The 17,679-nt window shown below is 37.5% G+C and overlaps 1 protein-coding gene across 7 annotated transcripts in view; it reads right to left on the minus strand.

Annotated features, from left to right (window-relative positions):
• Positions 1-8,581, minus strand: part of PPIG (peptidylprolyl isomerase G) — a 54,582-nt gene extending 46,001 nt beyond the window's left edge. The window contains exons 1-3 of one of the 7 annotated variants that reach the window (XM_013052049.2): positions 8,429-8,578; positions 6,969-7,011; positions 6,834-6,871 (exon numbers count right to left, since the gene is read on the minus strand). The gene's annotated coding sequence lies outside the window, so the exon portion shown is untranslated. Of the gene's footprint in view, positions 1-6,833; positions 6,872-6,968; positions 7,012-7,563; positions 7,790-8,016; positions 8,371-8,428 lie in introns of those variants that run through there. The other 6 variants (XM_013052047.2, XM_004744030.3, XM_004744032.3 and 3 more) reach the window with 6 other exon arrangements.
• Positions 8,582-17,679: the final 9,098 nt, after the last annotated feature.

Consider the following 17,679-nt stretch of genomic DNA (forward strand, 5'->3'; position numbering starts at 1 on the left):
AACTTTACACATAAGAGATATACATTAAAAAGAGATGAAACCATTATGCTGAAGACTTATCTGTTCCACCATGTTCAGTGCAGCATTATTTACAACAGCCAAGACATGGAGACAACCTAAGTATCCATCAACAGATGAATGGATTAAGAAAATGTAGTGTATTTACATATACAAAAGGATACTATTCAGCCATTAAAAAACAAGGAAATCTGGCAATTTGCTACAACATGAATACTGTATGATCCCACTTATATGTAGAATCCCCAAAAAAAGATAAATTAAAAAAATACATACACATACACACACACACACACACACACACACACACACACACACCCTGACCAAACTCACAGAAAAAGAAATCTGATTTTTAGTTACCAGAGCTGTGGAGAGAGGGTAGAAGAATCAAATGAAGATGACCAAAAGATATAAACTTCCAGTTATAAGTAAGTACTGGGGATATAATAAAAACATAGATGGCCTTAGTTAACTGCTGTATGGTATATTAGAAAGCTGCTAAGAGAATAAATCCTTAAAACTGTCATCAAAAGAAAAAAAACTTTCTTCCTTGCACCTATATCAGATGGTGGATGTTAACAAAACTTATTGTGGTAATCATTTTTCAGTATATGTTAAGTCATATGCTGTACACTTTAAATTTATACTGTGCAATATGTCAATTACATTTCAATGTAAGTGAAAGACTAGATTTACACCAAAATACTGACACTGATTATAAATTATGCAGCATTATTTGCAATAGCCAAGACATGAAAACAACCCAAGTGTCCCCTGTTGGATGAATGAATAAAGAAAATGTGATATGTGCACATACATATACACAGGAATATCATTCAGCCACAAAAAAGGAAATCCTGCAGTGCCTGGGCGGCTCAGTCAGTTGGGTGTCTGACTCCTGCCTTCAGCTCAGGTCATGGTCTCAGGATCATGAGATGGAGCCCCAGGTTGGACTCCACTCTCGAGATTCTTTTCCTCTTCCTTTCTGCCCCTACCTCTATAAAATAAGTAAAATCTTAAAAAAAAAAAAAAAAAAAAAAAAAAAAAAAGGAAATCTTATCACTTGTGACATGTATGAATCTTGAGGACATTATACTAAGTGAAGTAAGTTAAGAGAAAGACAAATACCATATAATCTCACTTATATACATATATAACCTTAAAAAAAAAACCCAACTAAATAAAACCTAAATTCATTTGAGGTCCTGGGGAGTAATGTACAGCATGATGACTATATTTAAGAGCACTATACTGTATATTTGAAATTTGCTAAGAGAAAAGATCTTAAAAGCTCTCATCACAAGAAAATATTTGCACCTATGTAAGGAGATGATTAACTAGATTTAATGTGATCATTTTGCAACATATACAAATATCAAATCATTATGTTGTACCTAAAACTAATATCAATTATAGCCCCAAAAAATGAATAAATAAAAGAAGTCACCCCCAAAGATTTACACCAAAATATTAACATTGATTATAGTTAGGCAATGAGTTTAAGGATAATTTTTACATATTTGTTTTCCAAATTTTCTTCGACAGGTACTAAGTTTACAGTCATGAATATTTTTAAAGAAACAGTCAGGGACACATGGGTGGCTCAGTTGGTTAAGCATCTGCCTTCGACTTGGCTCATGATCCCAGGGTCCTGGGATAGAGTCCGGTATCAGGATTCTTGCTCAGCGGGGAGTCTGCTTCTCCCTCTGCCTGCCGCTCACCTTGCTTGTGTAAGCTTTCTAATAAATAAATAAAATCTTTAAAATAATTTTTAAAAAACACTAATAAAATGAGAGAATGTTTTGCCTATTAAAATAGTAAAGAGTTGGGTGCCTGGGTGGCTCAGTGGGTTAAGCTGCTGCCTTGGGCTCAGGTCATGATCCCGGGGTCCTGGGATTGAGTCCCTGGGATCTCTGCTCAGCAGGGAGCCTGCTTCCCTCTCTTTCTCTCTCTGCCTGCCTCTCTGTCTACTTGTGATCTCTCTCTGTAAAATAAATAAATAAAATCTTTAAAAATAAAATAAAATAGTAAAGAGTTTTTCGAAGACTAATTTCCAAAACAAGACACAGCTCCTCCGGAAATAATATGTGAAACTCTTAAAACTATTTATACCTTAAACTGATTTTCACTTTAAACCAGTAAAATTCACATAACTAGGAATCTCTTACAAGAAATTACCCTTTTAGAAAGACTTCATGTATAAAGTTAGCTATCTTAGTGTTCTTTTTAGGAATATATAATCAGAAGCAACCTAGTCAATATTATAAAAAATGGTTAAATCATGGTCTCTAATTGAATGAGATATCATAGTTGTTAAAGTAATGTTATAAACATTAGTAATTTGGAAAATACTTATAATTTGTTAAAAAATAAGATACAAAACAGTATATGCAAAAGCATTATAATCAACTACTCCTGAAGATTTATAAAAAGAAAAAAAAAATTGGAAAATCATTATTGTGTTGCCTGTAAGACCAAGACAGTTTTCTGCCTTCCTGTACTTCATTCTACTTTTCTTTAATAAATATAATTGGTATTATAAAGAAAAATTCATAATAAAAAATGTATATATAATCTTCTAAGATTATAATGTACATGGCTATAAGTGATTATAATATATATATTTAGGTTATCCCATATAAGAACATTTTTCATAGAAACAGATTAAAGTTAGTTTTCCTTAAGTAAATAAAAAAAGCCTTAAATTCAAGAAAGATGACAGCAATTATTATTAAAAGCACTACAGAAATCTCAACTATGTAAATGTTGTTATAGCTAATGAAGAACAATGATGACAAAAGATGGCTCGATACTATGTCTCTAATTTACTGGAATCAGATTTTACTTAATCAGAAATATAGGACATAGAATTTCCTCTGTGAAATTACTCAATATTTTCATAGAGGTATTACTCTATAATACCTCTGGTATTACTTAATAATACCTAAAATCAAACATGAGATAAACATCTGATCAATTTTTCACATTTTCAAGAAAAAGTAAACAGAAATAATACTGAGAGATACCAAAGAACAATTCAGGGAAAAATCAAGTCTATGCAATTTTCAATAAAATAATTCACAACTTTCCTTATATAATGAAAGGTTTCAGAAGAGTCGCCTCCTTTGTTGCAAATTTGTTAAACCTAAGTGAGTTGCAGCTATTTCCATAAAATCCAGACATTAATTTTTCTTGAAAAGCAAACAAAATTAATGTGCTCCATTCCTGTACAGCCAGCAATCAACATGGTCTGCCTCCAACTACAGCCTATTAATTTTTACTATTTACTATCTACTTGACTTCATGAACTCATTTCACCTGCTTGACTCCTTCAGAAATTCAAGTGATACTTAACCACACCTATTTTTTTATAATGAAAATACTTTTTACATAATAAAGCTAACCGAATCACTGCAAAAAGTTAGATCATATAAAAACACATGAAATCCTGACACTTAGGGTGTAACTTTTAAAATGTCCATGTATATTCTTTTTTCTAAGCAGAGAGAAATACAGTTGTTTTCAACTGTATTGTCTACCAACAATATCGTTTTGTATGTCAATAATATGTAGTATTTTAAAATAGTAAATACCAGAATATGTAAACTTCTGTAACAAATACATTTCATAAAAATAAGAGGTAACAAATTCATATGTAAAAAGATTATAATCTTGTAGTTTCATACATAAAATAATTTTGATATTCATCCTAGAGTAACATGAAGGATGGGGAAAGGGGCCAGGACAAGAACAGAGACAACTAATTACTAAACTATATGGTAAAGGACACGGTATTTGCAGTTAGGCAATAAATACTGCAGTGATTTATGACATTCCAAGAATTATTTAGAAGTTTCACAGAGTATGAAAAAGTCAACAAAGTACTCAGTCTTCAAAACGTAGAGAGTAAATCTTTTAAACTATTAAGATTAGCTGGTCTTTGCCCTTTCTGATTCCCCTGGCTAATTTCTCTGTGTCCTTAAAGATTCAAAGAGAGTACACCCTGGGAACTTCACCTTGACTCTCTAAAGCTTAAATGATCCTCCTTTGCTGAATCTTATTTTCATTATCATAAACTTGTTTGTAGACTCCACAAATTCAGAACCCTTCTAACTTCAAACATGCACAAGGCCTGGCCCAGACTACATTATCAAATGGAAATAATACTAGTTTATCAAGGCACATGCAGAACCAGGCTCTGCCTAAACTTCAGTACTTCCTCCTCTATGTACTGCTTCTCACATGGAATACTAACATCTGTAGTTAGTAAATTCTCCCAGAGCCTACTAAGTCAGTAACCGTCCTCTGAGTCTTTTCCATAATTGAAACAGAACCTATTCCCTAGATCTGCCTAAATGAGTTGCATTTTACTAATAAAATGTTTTTTCTTTCTTAGTAAACAGAATACATTATAAGAGGGAGCATCTTCAGTTCAGGACGAGGAAATAAAAATGCAGGAATGCCTGGGTGGCCCAGTCAGTTAACCATCTGCCTTTGGCTCAGGTCATGATCCCAGACTCCTGGCATCAGCCTCACATCAGGCTCCCCTGCTCAGCAGGGAGTCTGCTTCTCCCTCTCCCACTGTCCCTTCCCTTGCTTGTCCTTGCTCTCTCAAATAAATAAAAATCTTTAAAAAAATAAATAAGGGCGCCTGGGTGGCTCAGTGGGTTAAAGCTTCTGCCTTCGGCTCAGGTCATGATCTCAGGGTCCTCGGATCGAGCCCCACATCGAGCTCTCTGCTCAGCAGGGAGCCTGTTTCCTCCTCTCTCTCTGCCTGCTTGTGATCTCTGTCAAATAAATAAATAAAATCTTTCAAAAAATAAAGATGGAAAGTTCTCAACTGCTTAAGTTTAGTAAAACAGGTAACAATTTTCACACACCATTTCCACCTCTAAGTGCAAGCATATTACATTAAACTAATTAAAACCACAGATCTTTAAAATTACTTTCAAAGGCAATGTGACATTCACATCAGTATCTTCAGCCTACCCCCAATACAATTCAGAGATAAAATGAGAAATGAAAACAGACTGTTTCAAAAACATTTTAATGCATTTGAGTAGCATATTGTTAATTAATTACTTAAGCCCAAACAAATTAACATTCTGAGGCATCAGAAAAGGCAACTATGCTCTTCGGTATGATCCCCCCTCACCTGGTGTCTGATAGTCACAAACCACTAGGCTGGTAGAATCATGAGTAACAGTGTACCTGCACTTCCTAAATTCTCAAATCCTTTAGAAAACATAAAAATAGCTGTAAGGTTGCCAAGTTTGGTGTTAAATAGGGTATTACATACTTTCAAAACATAGAATATGAGAGCATAAAACTATGCTTTGTTAGTACTGAACTCAAAGCATATACTAACTGGGAAATCCCTGACAATACTCTTCATACTGCACCTGCAATTATTTAAGTTTTTACAATGATAAATTATACCACTCTCTCATACCTATACCATACAATAGCAACATGCTAGCCAATGTGATAATTCTCTCATAAACTACAGACTTTTGAAGTTTGGAGGAAACTTAATCTAATCAGTCTTCTGATTTTATAGGTTTGACAATAAGAGGACTAAAGTGACTGAAGCAAGGTCATAAGTTGAAAAAGCAAGAGTTTTCTGGTTTACTTTAACAGCTTCACTGTAGAAAATACCTTATTCATAAATATTCCAGATAATGGCTTATTTAATTTTACTTTCTACCTTATGACTATAATGCAATGATATAATTATGAATAAATCTTAAGCTAAAGTTTATACATAATTAAGAGTACCTGATATATAAAGAGGCTTCATTTTTTAAAAAATCAATGACTTAAGGTATCATTCATGTTTATTTAAAAAACTGATGTCTATATTTATAGGTACAATCTCTTTCAAGAAGAGGTTGGTGTTTGCTTTATGACACCTCTTAAAAGTGCAAAAGATATGCTGTATGGTACTGAAAGTACAAAGTCCCCAGTTATGGAAGTTTTCTCTGAGTATTTATACAATACTGCCTGTAGTAAATTTCAAGATGGAAGATTTGCCCCACAGAAATACAAATACAGAGTTCTTACAGAGACAGTATATGCATTAAACCAGGGTAAAACCACTGACACTTAAACAGAAACTAAAGCTTGGTGCTAATATTAAAGATAAAAAAAAAGTGAAGTAACACAATGTAGCAGAAATCTGCAACAAACTCTTCAAATCACTTGAATTAATTATCTAATTAATTCAATTAATCTTAGTATATTAGAATACTAAAACTAATACATTATAATTCTATTGAAAAACCCGAATAGTATTAAAGAAAAAAGAAAAGGAAAACATCAACATCTGTTTCTTAATTGAGCAAGACTGGAATAATTAATTGCTAATGATTCATACCTTTTTTTTTTTTTTTTAAGATTTTACTTATTTTGCAGAGAGTGTGAGAGAGAACACAAGCAGGGGGAGTGGGAGCCCGATGTGGGTGGGACTTGATCCTAGGACACTGGGATCCTAACCTGAGCCAAAGGCAGCCGCTTAACCAATGAGCCACCCAGGCACCCCGATTCATACCACTGACGACTAATTCACATTATTATGAATGGCTACCAATTTTCCTTTGCATGTAGAATGGATGTTGCCTGACAGAAAACCCAATTTAAAATATGCAAAATATCAAAAAGATAAAAACTTTACTCAGAGACCACTGATAACTGCAAAGCACCAAAAAAGAAAGGCCTTTAATAAGTCACAATAAATATAATGTATGTTCTTTACTTCACTCATAGAATCACTGACTTCTTACTGAAAACCAATTTTACAGAGAATTTTAACAAACCTGATTATTTATTTTTGAAGTCCACAGTTGATGACAGCCTGAAATCAAAATAGTTTATAGATGAAGAAACTGAGATTCAAAAGATGGTTGAGCCAGAAACAAATCCAAATTTTCTAAACTAGGAAGCTTGCATACTTGTACACTGCTGACAGCAGGGGAAGGCAACCCTGACAACAGCCTGCAAAGACCAAAAAAAAAAAATCTTAAAAAGCAAACACAATTCAAAAAACAAAAAAAAGCATAGCAGAAGCCTACTACAAGACCCAATGGGATTTCAGAGCACCTATTAATACTGAATAATAAAACCTTAAATGACGTAAAATGAACTCTAATTTAGAGAGAAGTCATTTGTTATAGAAATAGCCGTATTTAAAATGGTTAAAATAAAAAAGGGGGGAAATGCTAAAACGGGTAAATTTTCGGATACCTAAAAAATATGATGAGAGAAGCAGCCATTCTAGAAACCCGAGAGTTTTCTGGGTTTTACGGTACTATTTCGAAAATGTTCATACACCTCCTCACCCATTTTTTAAGAACCGGCAAATTACTTTTTTTTTTTTTATACCGACACGCACACATATTTCCCCTTCTATCCGGTTTTAGCTACTAAAAGTTAACGGACCCCCAAAGTCCAGAACATTTTGTTTCTTCGACGTATTTGTCATCACTACTGCAAAAGCTGGGACCTGAAAAGAAAATACTGTTGTAGGAATAAATTCAATCAACGTACAAAATGGTGCTTTTAAAACATTTCCAAAATGACTGGGAGTTCTCCGTTCCCGCGGACCTCGACTTAGCTCCTTAAAAGACCTAAAGATGAGCCAAATTCGCACACTTCCCCTAAGGCATATGGAGCTCTGAAGCCATCGCCTTCCTCCTAAAGAGTAATGATCTTCTCCTACAAGGCCTGCGCTGCTCACAGCTCCTCGGAAACGTGGGTGAACTTCGAGACAGCCCTGGGATGAAAAGGGAAGAGCCTGGATTTCAGTTTTAGTCCAAAGGCCTGTAACACTTAACTAGGTACGACAGACGCTGTCTGTGAGAGGAAAAAGGTCGGAGTAGGAGGAAAGCCCGTTTTCAGTCTAATCTTCACCCCTATGATCCAGGCTCCTCGCCCGCAAGTCTCCGACCCTCACCTGACAAGACGTCAGGTTACTTCTTCCCCACCAATTCTGCCACCTACCCCGCATTAGCGATTAGTCTTACGATTCTGAAGCATCAAAAATCACCCTTGTTCCCTAGAGTTCAGGCCGCCGCCGCTGCCGCCATATTACAGCTTGTGCGGCAAAATGCGTCAGGGAGGGAGGTGTGCGCCCAAGTGAGAGGGCGGGGGCTGGCAGGGGGAGGATCGTTTCCCACGCCTGGGAGGCACGGCTGGAGGCCTTCTCCAGCTGCAACAGCTGCAAAGCGAGAGCCACGGCCCTTGGGGGGCTCGTTCAGGGACCAGGCAGCCCAGACACCTCGAGGCGAAGACGGTTGGCTCCGCCGGGCCTAACGCGTCGACTCCGCCCCTCTCCTCGGGCTCTTCCCGCTCTCATACCCTGGGACTGCTGCAAAGGACGCCACCGAAACAACACGGGCTTCGCGCCACCTACCTGCTCCTGTTGTCTTCACTTCCCGGGGTCCGGTCCTTTAAAGCGCTTCAAATCTACCGCCGCCAGAAAAGGCGCTAAAGCCCACTAACCGCCTCCCTCCCCCACAACCCAGTCCCAGCGTGGAGGGAAAGCGTCGCGCAGGAAGTACGTCACGGGTTGACCGCATCTCCTGGTATTCTCTTGCTTGCGTCACCTAGGCCCTCCCTGGAGTTCTAGGATTTTGATACCTGTTAAATAACTAAGTCATGGGTATAAATGCTTTTGGTGTGAGTTGATTGGGAACGTTTGTAACCGACAAAATGCCATATTCATCATGAAACGAAGTGCTTCATCCAATAAACTTTTATTCATCCTCTGCCAAGAGTATTGGGAAGGAAGATCTACCATTAAGGAACTTCCAGTTTAGCTTCCAGTTAACGCTGTGACACAAATTTGAAAAAGCAGAAACGAACAAAGTGCTAGCTTAGGAAAAGAGGAAATTACCTAAGGTATTGACTCTCTGCTTTAAGATTCTCACAGCAACACCATGATACAGGTTATTAATGCGTATTTTACAGATAAGGAAATCAAGGCTCAGGGATGAGAAGTGCCTCCTTCCCCCTAAATACACTGTTCCTCAATACCAAAGCAAATCTTTGACTCCAAATCCAGGGGTATCTAGAGAAAATAGGACATATGTTGCGATTTAATTATTTTAAGAGGCAAGCAAGTCCCTAGAATGTGTTAGAAATAAATGCCTCTGATATTTGTAGGGAAGCGGGCTGGCAACAATCGTTGTGGGGACGTGGGGTGAGTTTTAGCGGAACTAGCTAAAGGAACTTAGATTTTGTTATTGTATAGAAAAAAGCGTAAGTTACTGTTATTTAAGTTTTTCACTCGTTTAGGGTAGGTGAATTATCAACAACAGCTGATCATGTGATATATATAAGGGTCTTGACCAATTTTAGTAGCTGTAAGACTGAGAGGACTATCCCCCTCCATATTCCCCACAACCACCACCCCCCTTTAGGCTTCACTGGTATTGCGGGAGAGTCACAGCACACCAATTCAAATGCTAATCTCACCCAGAAACACCCTAACAGACACACCCATAAATAAATATTTAATCTAGGTAGACCTTGGCGCAGTCAAGTTGATACAAAATTAAGCATCACAACGGGTGTTGCACAGTTTATTTATCTATTCTACTTTAGATGGATATTTGTTTTGTTTTTGAGTTTTATCTCTTATTGAATAAAGCTTCTGTGAACATTCTTGTATCTGGTATATTAGAGAACATATATTTCACTTATATGTTGGAAATATACCTAGGAATGGAATTGCTAGATTTCAGGATATGGATAGGATCAGTTTTGGTAGATACTGCCAAAGAATTTTCTGTAAGTGGTTGTACAATATTCTTATCGCATATGCCTTGGGATTCCAGTATTGGTGAGAGCTCTCATTTGCAAATGAACCCAGCTTGAGCTGGCTTAGGTAAAATTGAGAATGAAAACTGTTGCACAGTTTGGTGGTTTTAAAATATCTATAAATTCTCTAATGTAGCTTGCTTTTTTCCCCCCTCTAATGTAACTTTCTTTTAATGAATAGTAAAAGGCAGAGTGACAGCGTGATTTTGGAGACTAGATCATAAAAGGCATTTTAATTTCCTCCTTGCTGTATCTCTTGGATCACTCACCCAAGGGGAAATCAACTGCCATGTCAAGAAGACACTTAAGCAGACCATGGAGAAGCCCACGTGACAAGAAAAGCTTCTTGGCAAAAGTCAGGAACTAGGTCCTCCTGCCAAAAATCATGTGAGTGAGCCATTTGGAAGCAAACCTCCAGTCTTCCTTAAGGCTTCAGATAACTATAGTCCTTGTTGATATCTGACTTTAATCACACAAGAAATTGTGAGCCAGAACCATTCACTTAAACTACTTCTGAATTTCTGGCCCACAGAAACTGCAGGATGATAAATGTTGTTTTAGGTCTCTATGTCTTGGCAAGATTTATTACAATAGCAATGGATAACTAATACAGAGAAGAAAGAATAGATTGAATATCAGGGAACCTATCTCTTGTCTACTCGATTTATGTGTTTTTTGACTCCATTCTCTAGACTGAAGAGGTTACCTCACATTTTAATAGTCTAAGTCCCTGCCAGCTCCAATTATAAAACTCCAGAGAAGTCTTTGATTACCACTGTAGTGACAGACCCAAAATTTATGCTCCCACTTACATAATTAGGAGTGTTGCTGGGAAGTGTCTGACATGCCTACATTTTGTTTTTATGTCCCCTTGCATCTAAGTGAGGATAGGTGAATACTTTCTATCAGTGGAAAATAAGTGAAAATTATATATATTTCATCCAGGCCAAGATGTTTATAAAGTACCATGTCTTCTCCATGTTCTTTCTTCCTATTTTTGTTAGCTGGATCCAGAGAGTTTTAAGGTCCTGGGAGAGTATAAAAGAAGTATAGTTTTGTGAATCTCCATATAGAGAAAATTCTTCCACTGACTAGAGATATCCATGTTGGAATGTGATATGATCAAGATATCAAATTATGTTGATCTCAAAGGGAACCTGCACCCCAGTGTTTATAGCAGCAATGTCCACAATAACCAAATTGTGGAAAGAGGCAAGATGTCCATAGACAGATGAATGAGTAAAGAAGATGTGGTATTAAAGAGTGGAATGTCACTCAGTCATCAGAAAGGATGAATACTTACCATTTACATCCACATGGATAGAACTGGAGGATATTATGCTGAGCAAAATAAGTCAATCAGAGAAATATAGTTGTCATATGATTTCACTCATTATATGGAATATAAGAAATAGCACAGAGGGCCATAGGGGAAGGAGGGAAAACTGAATGGAAGTTATCAGAGAGGGAGAAAAAACCCGAGAGACTCTTAGCTATAGGAAGCACACTGAGGGTTGCTGTAGGGGAGGTGGGTGGGAGGATGGGGATATTGGGTGATGGGCATTAAGGAGGGCATGTAACCTGCATAGCACAGGAGGTTATAAGCAGCTGATGAATTTTTGAACTCTATGTTTGAAACTGATGATGTACTAAATGTTAGCTAATCGCATGAAAAAAAAAAAAGAAATCAAATTATGTTGGTTAAACCACTGACATTTGGCTTTATTTATCACAAAAGATAGGATTATCCATCTAGTAGGCCATGGACCTGAGGTAGATTTGGTCCAACATAGATTAGGTCATTTCAGTCTTTAGAGTATAAAGAGTGGAGTCTGATACCAAAAGAGAGGAAGTTGGTGGGCTGGGCTACTACAATTAACTTACCATTATTTTATTATTTTTAGAGATTTATTTATTTAATTTTCAGAGAGATAGTGTGGTTGGAGGAAGGGACAGAGGGAGAGGAAGAGAGAGAATCTTGAGCAGATTCCCTTCTAAGGGTTGAGCCTTATGTGGGGTTCAACTTCTGGACACCAAGATCATGACCTGAGCCAAAATCAAAAGTCAGACACTTAACCTACTGAGCCACCCAGGTGCCCCAATTTATTTTTTTAAACATTTTAGTTTTAAGTAATGTCTGTGTCCAACATGGGGCTTAAACTCTGAGATCAAGAGTCATAGTCTCAGGGCATCTGGGTGGCTCAATGTGGCTGGGCCTCTGCCTTCAGCTCAGGTCATGATCCTGGGGTCCTTGGATGGAGACCAGCGTCAGGCTCCCTGCTAAGTCTGCTTTTCCCTTTCCCTCTCCCTCTGCCTCTTCCCTTGCTTGGGTGCTCTCTCCCTGTCTCTCTTTTTCAAATAAATAAAATCTGAAAAAGAGTCACAATCTCCACTGATTGAGCCCACCCCAACTTACCATTTTTTAGAAGAATGAAAAATTTTCTTTCTACCTACAGAAAAATGACCAAGTAGGGCACCTGGGTGGCTCAGTCATTAAGCATCTACCTTAGGCTTGGTCGTGATCCCAGGGTCCTGGGATCGAGTCCCGTGTAGGTCTCCCTGCCCAGCAGGGAGCCTGCTACTCCCTCTCCTACTCCCCCTGCTCTGTTCTCTTTCCGGCTGCCTCTCTGTGTCAAATAAATAAATAAAATCTTTTTTTTTAAGATTTAAAAAATTTATTTGACAGGGATCACAAGTAGACAGAGAGAAGGGGAAGCAGGCTCCCTGCTGAGCAGAGAGCCTATTCGGGGCTCTATCACAGGACCCTGAGATCATGACCTGAGCCAAAGGCAGAGGCTTAACCCACTGAGCCACCCAGGTGCCCCAAATAAATAAAATCTTAAAGAAAAAGAAAAATGACAAGTTATTGTTTATTTTCTTCTATATCACCAATCATATAATAAAAAGTCAAACTTTTCAAAAACATATGCTTGTTGTCGCATATATTTACAATATTGTAAAATTTTGAAAATTCCATAGAGGTTTAAAAATAATTCCTCCTAACCTTTTCAAATTCCTTTCCCTCGAGATATCCATTAATATTCTTTTCTATTCCTGTACTAACCTTTAAAACTTTCTCTCCCTTCCTTCAACAAAAATGAGATCCCATCAAACATATTACTTCTCAATTGCTTTTGTTTGCAAAAAAAATATATTACGAGCATTTTTTGATATCTATATACCATTCTACAGTATGGATATACTAAAATATATCCAGACATTCTTCTTTTGAACATTTCAGTTGTTTCAAGTTTTGGTTAATACAAAAAATACTGTAATAAACATCTTTTACATATATCTTTATGTATTGATGCTTATAAATCTTTAGGAAAGATAGGCAGAAATGAGATTAATGCATCTCAGAATCTGTACACTTTTCAATGTGATGTATAGTACCAGATTAGTATCCTGAAAGATTGAAGCACTTTAAGGTTGTATAAAAGTGGCTCTTTTCCTTGTTGGAGGTTGTTTCCAATTTTTTTTAGTTTTTGCCAGTATAATGGGTGAAAGAATGGTATCATCTTATTTTCTAATTTCCAGTCTGCCAGTGAGGTTGCCCTTTTTTAAAAAAATTGAATACCTTTAAAAAAATTTTTTTAAAGATTTTATTTATTTATTTGACAGAGATCACAAGTAGGCAGAGAAGCAGGCAGAGAGCAAGGAGGAAGCAGGCTCCCCACGGAGGAGGGAGCCCGATGCGGGGCTTGATCCCAGGACCCTGGGATCATGACCTGAGCCAGAGGCAGAGGCTTTAACCCACTGAGCCACCCAGGCACCCCCCAAAATTGAAAACCTTTTTAAAAATTGTAGTAAAGCACAATCTTAGCCATTTAAACAATTATTTATATATTTATTATTTTTTTTTAAAGAGCTTTTTTTTTTTTAAGATTTTATTTATTCATTTGACACAGAGAGATCACAAGTAGGCAGAGAGGCAGAGAGAGAGAGAGAGAGGAGGAAGCAGGCTCCCCGCGGAGCAGAGAACCCGATGCGGGACTCGATCCCAGGACCCTGAGATCATGACCTGAGCCAAAGGCAGCGGCTTAACCCACTGAGCCACCCAGGCGCCCTATTTATTTATTTATTTGAGAGAGAGCAAGCACAGTGGTGGGGGGCATGAAGAGCAGAGGAAGAAGCAGACTTCTTGCTGAGTGGGGAGCCTGATGGGGGCTGGGACTCCAGGATCATGACCTTAGCTGAAGGCAGAGGCTTAACCTACTGAAACACCCAGGTGCCCCAATCTTAGCCATGTTTATGTGTGTTGTTCAGTAGTTTTAAGTATGTTCACATTGTGCAACCAATCTTCAGAACCTTTTGTCTTGCAAAACTGTAGCTTTATACTCAATGAACAACTCCCCATTACCCTTTCTTGGCATCCCTTAGCATCTGCTCTTCTACTTTTTGTTTCTATGGATTTGACTACTCCAGGTACTTCATAAAACTGGAATCATACAATATTTGTTCTTTTGTGTCTGGCTTATTTCATTGAACCTAAGGTCTTCAAGATTAAACCATGTTGTAGCCTGTGTCAGAATTTCCTTTCTTTTTAAGGCTGAAAAAAATTTCACTATAAGTATATATGACATTTTCTTTATTCATTTATATGTCAATGGACACTTGGATTGCTTCTATACGTTGGCTCTTATAAATAATGCTGCTAAGAACATTGCTGTATAAATATTTGATCAAGTTCCTGCTCTTAATTCTTTTGAGTATTCAGAAATAAAATTACTAGATTACATGATAAGTCTGTTTAATTTTTTGAGGAAACACCATACTGTTTTTCTCACAGCAGTTGCACCATTTTACATTCCCACCAATAATACAGAAGAGTTCCAGTTTCTCCATGTCCTTGCCAACACTTGTTATTTTCTGATATTTTGATAATAGCTGTCCTATTGGGTGTGAAGTGGTCTTTTATTGCACTTTGATTTGCATTTCCATATTGATAAGTGCTGTTGAACATTTTTTCATGTGCCTGTGACCATGGAGAAATGTTTGTTGAAGTCCTTTGCCCATTGAAAGAATTTTTGTTACTGATTTGTATGAATTTTTCATATATTCTGGATATTAATCTCTTATCCGATATATCATTTGCAAATATTTTCTCCCATTCTGTTGGTTGCCTTTTCACTCTGTTGACAGTGTTCTTTGATGAATGAAAGTTTTAAATTTTGATGAAGTCAGGGATGCCTGTCTGGCTCAGTTGGTAAAGTGTCTGTCTTTGGCTCAAATCATAATCCCAGGGTCCTGGGATGGAGTCCCGCATCAGTCTTCTTGTTCAGCAGGGAGTTTGCTTTTCCATTTGCCTGCTGCTCGCCCTGCTTGTGCTCTCTTTCTCTCTCTCTGGCAAATAAATAAACAAAATATTTAAATAAAAAATTTTTAAAAGATTTTATTTATTTATTTGACAGACAGAGACTACAAGTAGGCAGAGAAGCAGACAGAGAGAGAGGAAGGGAAGCAGGCCCCATGCTGAGCAGAGAGCCTGATGCGGGACTTGATCCCAGGACCATGAGATCATGACCTGAGCCGAAGGCAGCGGCTTAACCCACTGAGCCACCCAGGCGCCTCTAAATAAAAATTTTTTATTAAGTCCAATTTACTTAGTTTTTTCTCTTCTTGCCAGTGCTGTTGGTGTTATATACAACAAACACAATTTTACTGGCAGAATTACTCCAGAAGAAAAAGCATTCAAGCTAATTTGTGAGGGGAAAAACAGTCTCTGATGTTGGAGAAATTGGTCTAATATTCATTGTTAAGACTCAATATTATTTCAAGCTAATCTGACAGGGCTTAAAGCATATTATCCTCCTGTTGGACATAAGCAATCTCACAGAACATTGACATTAGACAAGGTTACTCTGCCACACAAAATACCAAGGATTCCCCTCTCATTAAATGAGTAAATGCTACTTGTTTACTAGTTTCAACTTTATCCCCACGTTAGTCTGCTTTTCTATCCAACTACCTAACACCTATAGTTAGATGTATTAGATGCCCAGTCATAGAATTGCCCTGCTTCCTTAGAGCACCCAAGATAGAGCAAACTTTTCCTCTTTAGACCTTCCCCCAAATTACCCAGCCAAATCCTATAATAGTTTCTTTCTAATACTCTTTTACTGTGCAGCTAAATGATTCCCTGCAGTGTGCATTTTCCTTAGCTCCAACAAGTAATAAATCTCATCTTCAGGTTTCTTGTGATTTTTGGCTAAAGGGCATTGACACTTACTAGGAGGAAATTAAAAGCCACACTTTGTTAACCACTTTTTAACGTTTATAAAAGATGCTTCTTCATGATTTAAGTCATTAGCCAGAATACAATTTTATAGCTATGGACTTAAATTATTATTACCTTAACTTTGTACTTAGGTGTGATTTATATATAAATATGTATCTTATGAATGCACTAGACTGCAAGTAAAGAAAAAAGTTACTAACAGTGACTAAACAAAAAGGGTTTCCTTTCTTTACCTAAACAAGATTCCAAAGGAAGGCAAGCTTCTGGTATTTGTGTCTTAGGCCAGTCTCCTTACAATTCTGAAAACTGGTGAGAAGGAGATGAACAGGTCCCAACAGTGAAGAAACTGTCCTGGCACTATCGTTTAGGCCTTATCGTTGCCAGAGCTGGTCTGGCACTTGTAGCTCAGTGTAGGTTTTCTGGTGAACAGTTGCAGAGAACACCAACATGAGACAAGGCCACTGTCTGACTATGATGGAACAAGACAAAGACAAGGCCATTCCATAATCATACAGAGGTGAGATCAAAATAAAAACATTGTCCAAAGCACAAAAAATGACTGAACATCTACCTATCCTGGCTATTATGAGTGACTGCTCTTTTTTGTTAAATACAGCTGTAAGCTCACTTCATTCCTCCTGCCCTACAGACAAAGTTTATTAAGATACCCAATAATGGAATTATCTCTGCTTCCTCCACAGCATTCAGACAAGAGAAAAGCCCTGTTAACCTCCCCCAAATCACTTAACACAGGGCTGAATGCCATAGTGAGTTCTTTCTAACACCTTCTTAATTTGACATTCCTTGGGGTGTGTTCTGCTTCATTGCAACTGATCAGCAACCCCAACTTTAACTATGGGTCTCTAACTGTAGGGTATTGACACAGGTTATGCCCAGTTTCATCCTTACGCTTTTTCTAATGTTTGTTCTGAAACTCTATCTATTTTGTGCATTAAGGGTAACCTCAATCTTCAAATTTGTTATCAGCTGATCTGCTTCCAAACAATCTAAATCAGTGCTACTCAAAGTGTGCTGGCCATTAGTGGTTGTCTATGGTGTTGGAGGTGAGAGATGGAAAATGACGGCTGTTGGTTAGCTGGTGTCTTTTTGGACTTGTAAAAATGTTCTAAAATGAGTTGTGATGCTCCACAATGCTAAATTAGGAAAAGCATTGAATTATACACTGGAAATGCATAAATTGCTTGGTGTGTAACTAATTTCTCAATAAAGCTGTTAGAAACAAAAGTATGGTTCCAAAGACTGGCCTCACCATGACACAGAGGCAGAAATTGAAAGAATTTGCTCTTATAGCCATTTGACAGTTTTAGGTATGTTGAATATTGTAAGTAACAAAAATCCACGTGTTTTTTTCCGTTTGCCGTTTCAAATTTCATTTTCTAAATATTCATGTCTTATTATATATTATTTAAAAATCAGTCTTCCATGGGCTGGGAGAAAACCTCAGATAGTTGAGAAACACTGACCTAATGTAACTTAACAGTTTAAACGGTGTTGTCGCAGAGGCTCTCAATGTGGAACTACCATGCCCAGAATGCCCCGCGAATGCGTAGGCGACGTCCGTTCCGCTGGCCTCGCCGCTA

The sequence above is a fragment of the Mustela putorius genome, unplaced genomic scaffold (genome assembly GCF_011764305.1).
Source record: "Mustela putorius furo isolate JIRA1106 unplaced genomic scaffold, ASM1176430v1.1 tig00003869_pilon_pilon_pilon, whole genome shotgun sequence".
NCBI classification, from domain to species: Eukaryota; Metazoa; Chordata; class Mammalia; order Carnivora; family Mustelidae; genus Mustela; species Mustela putorius.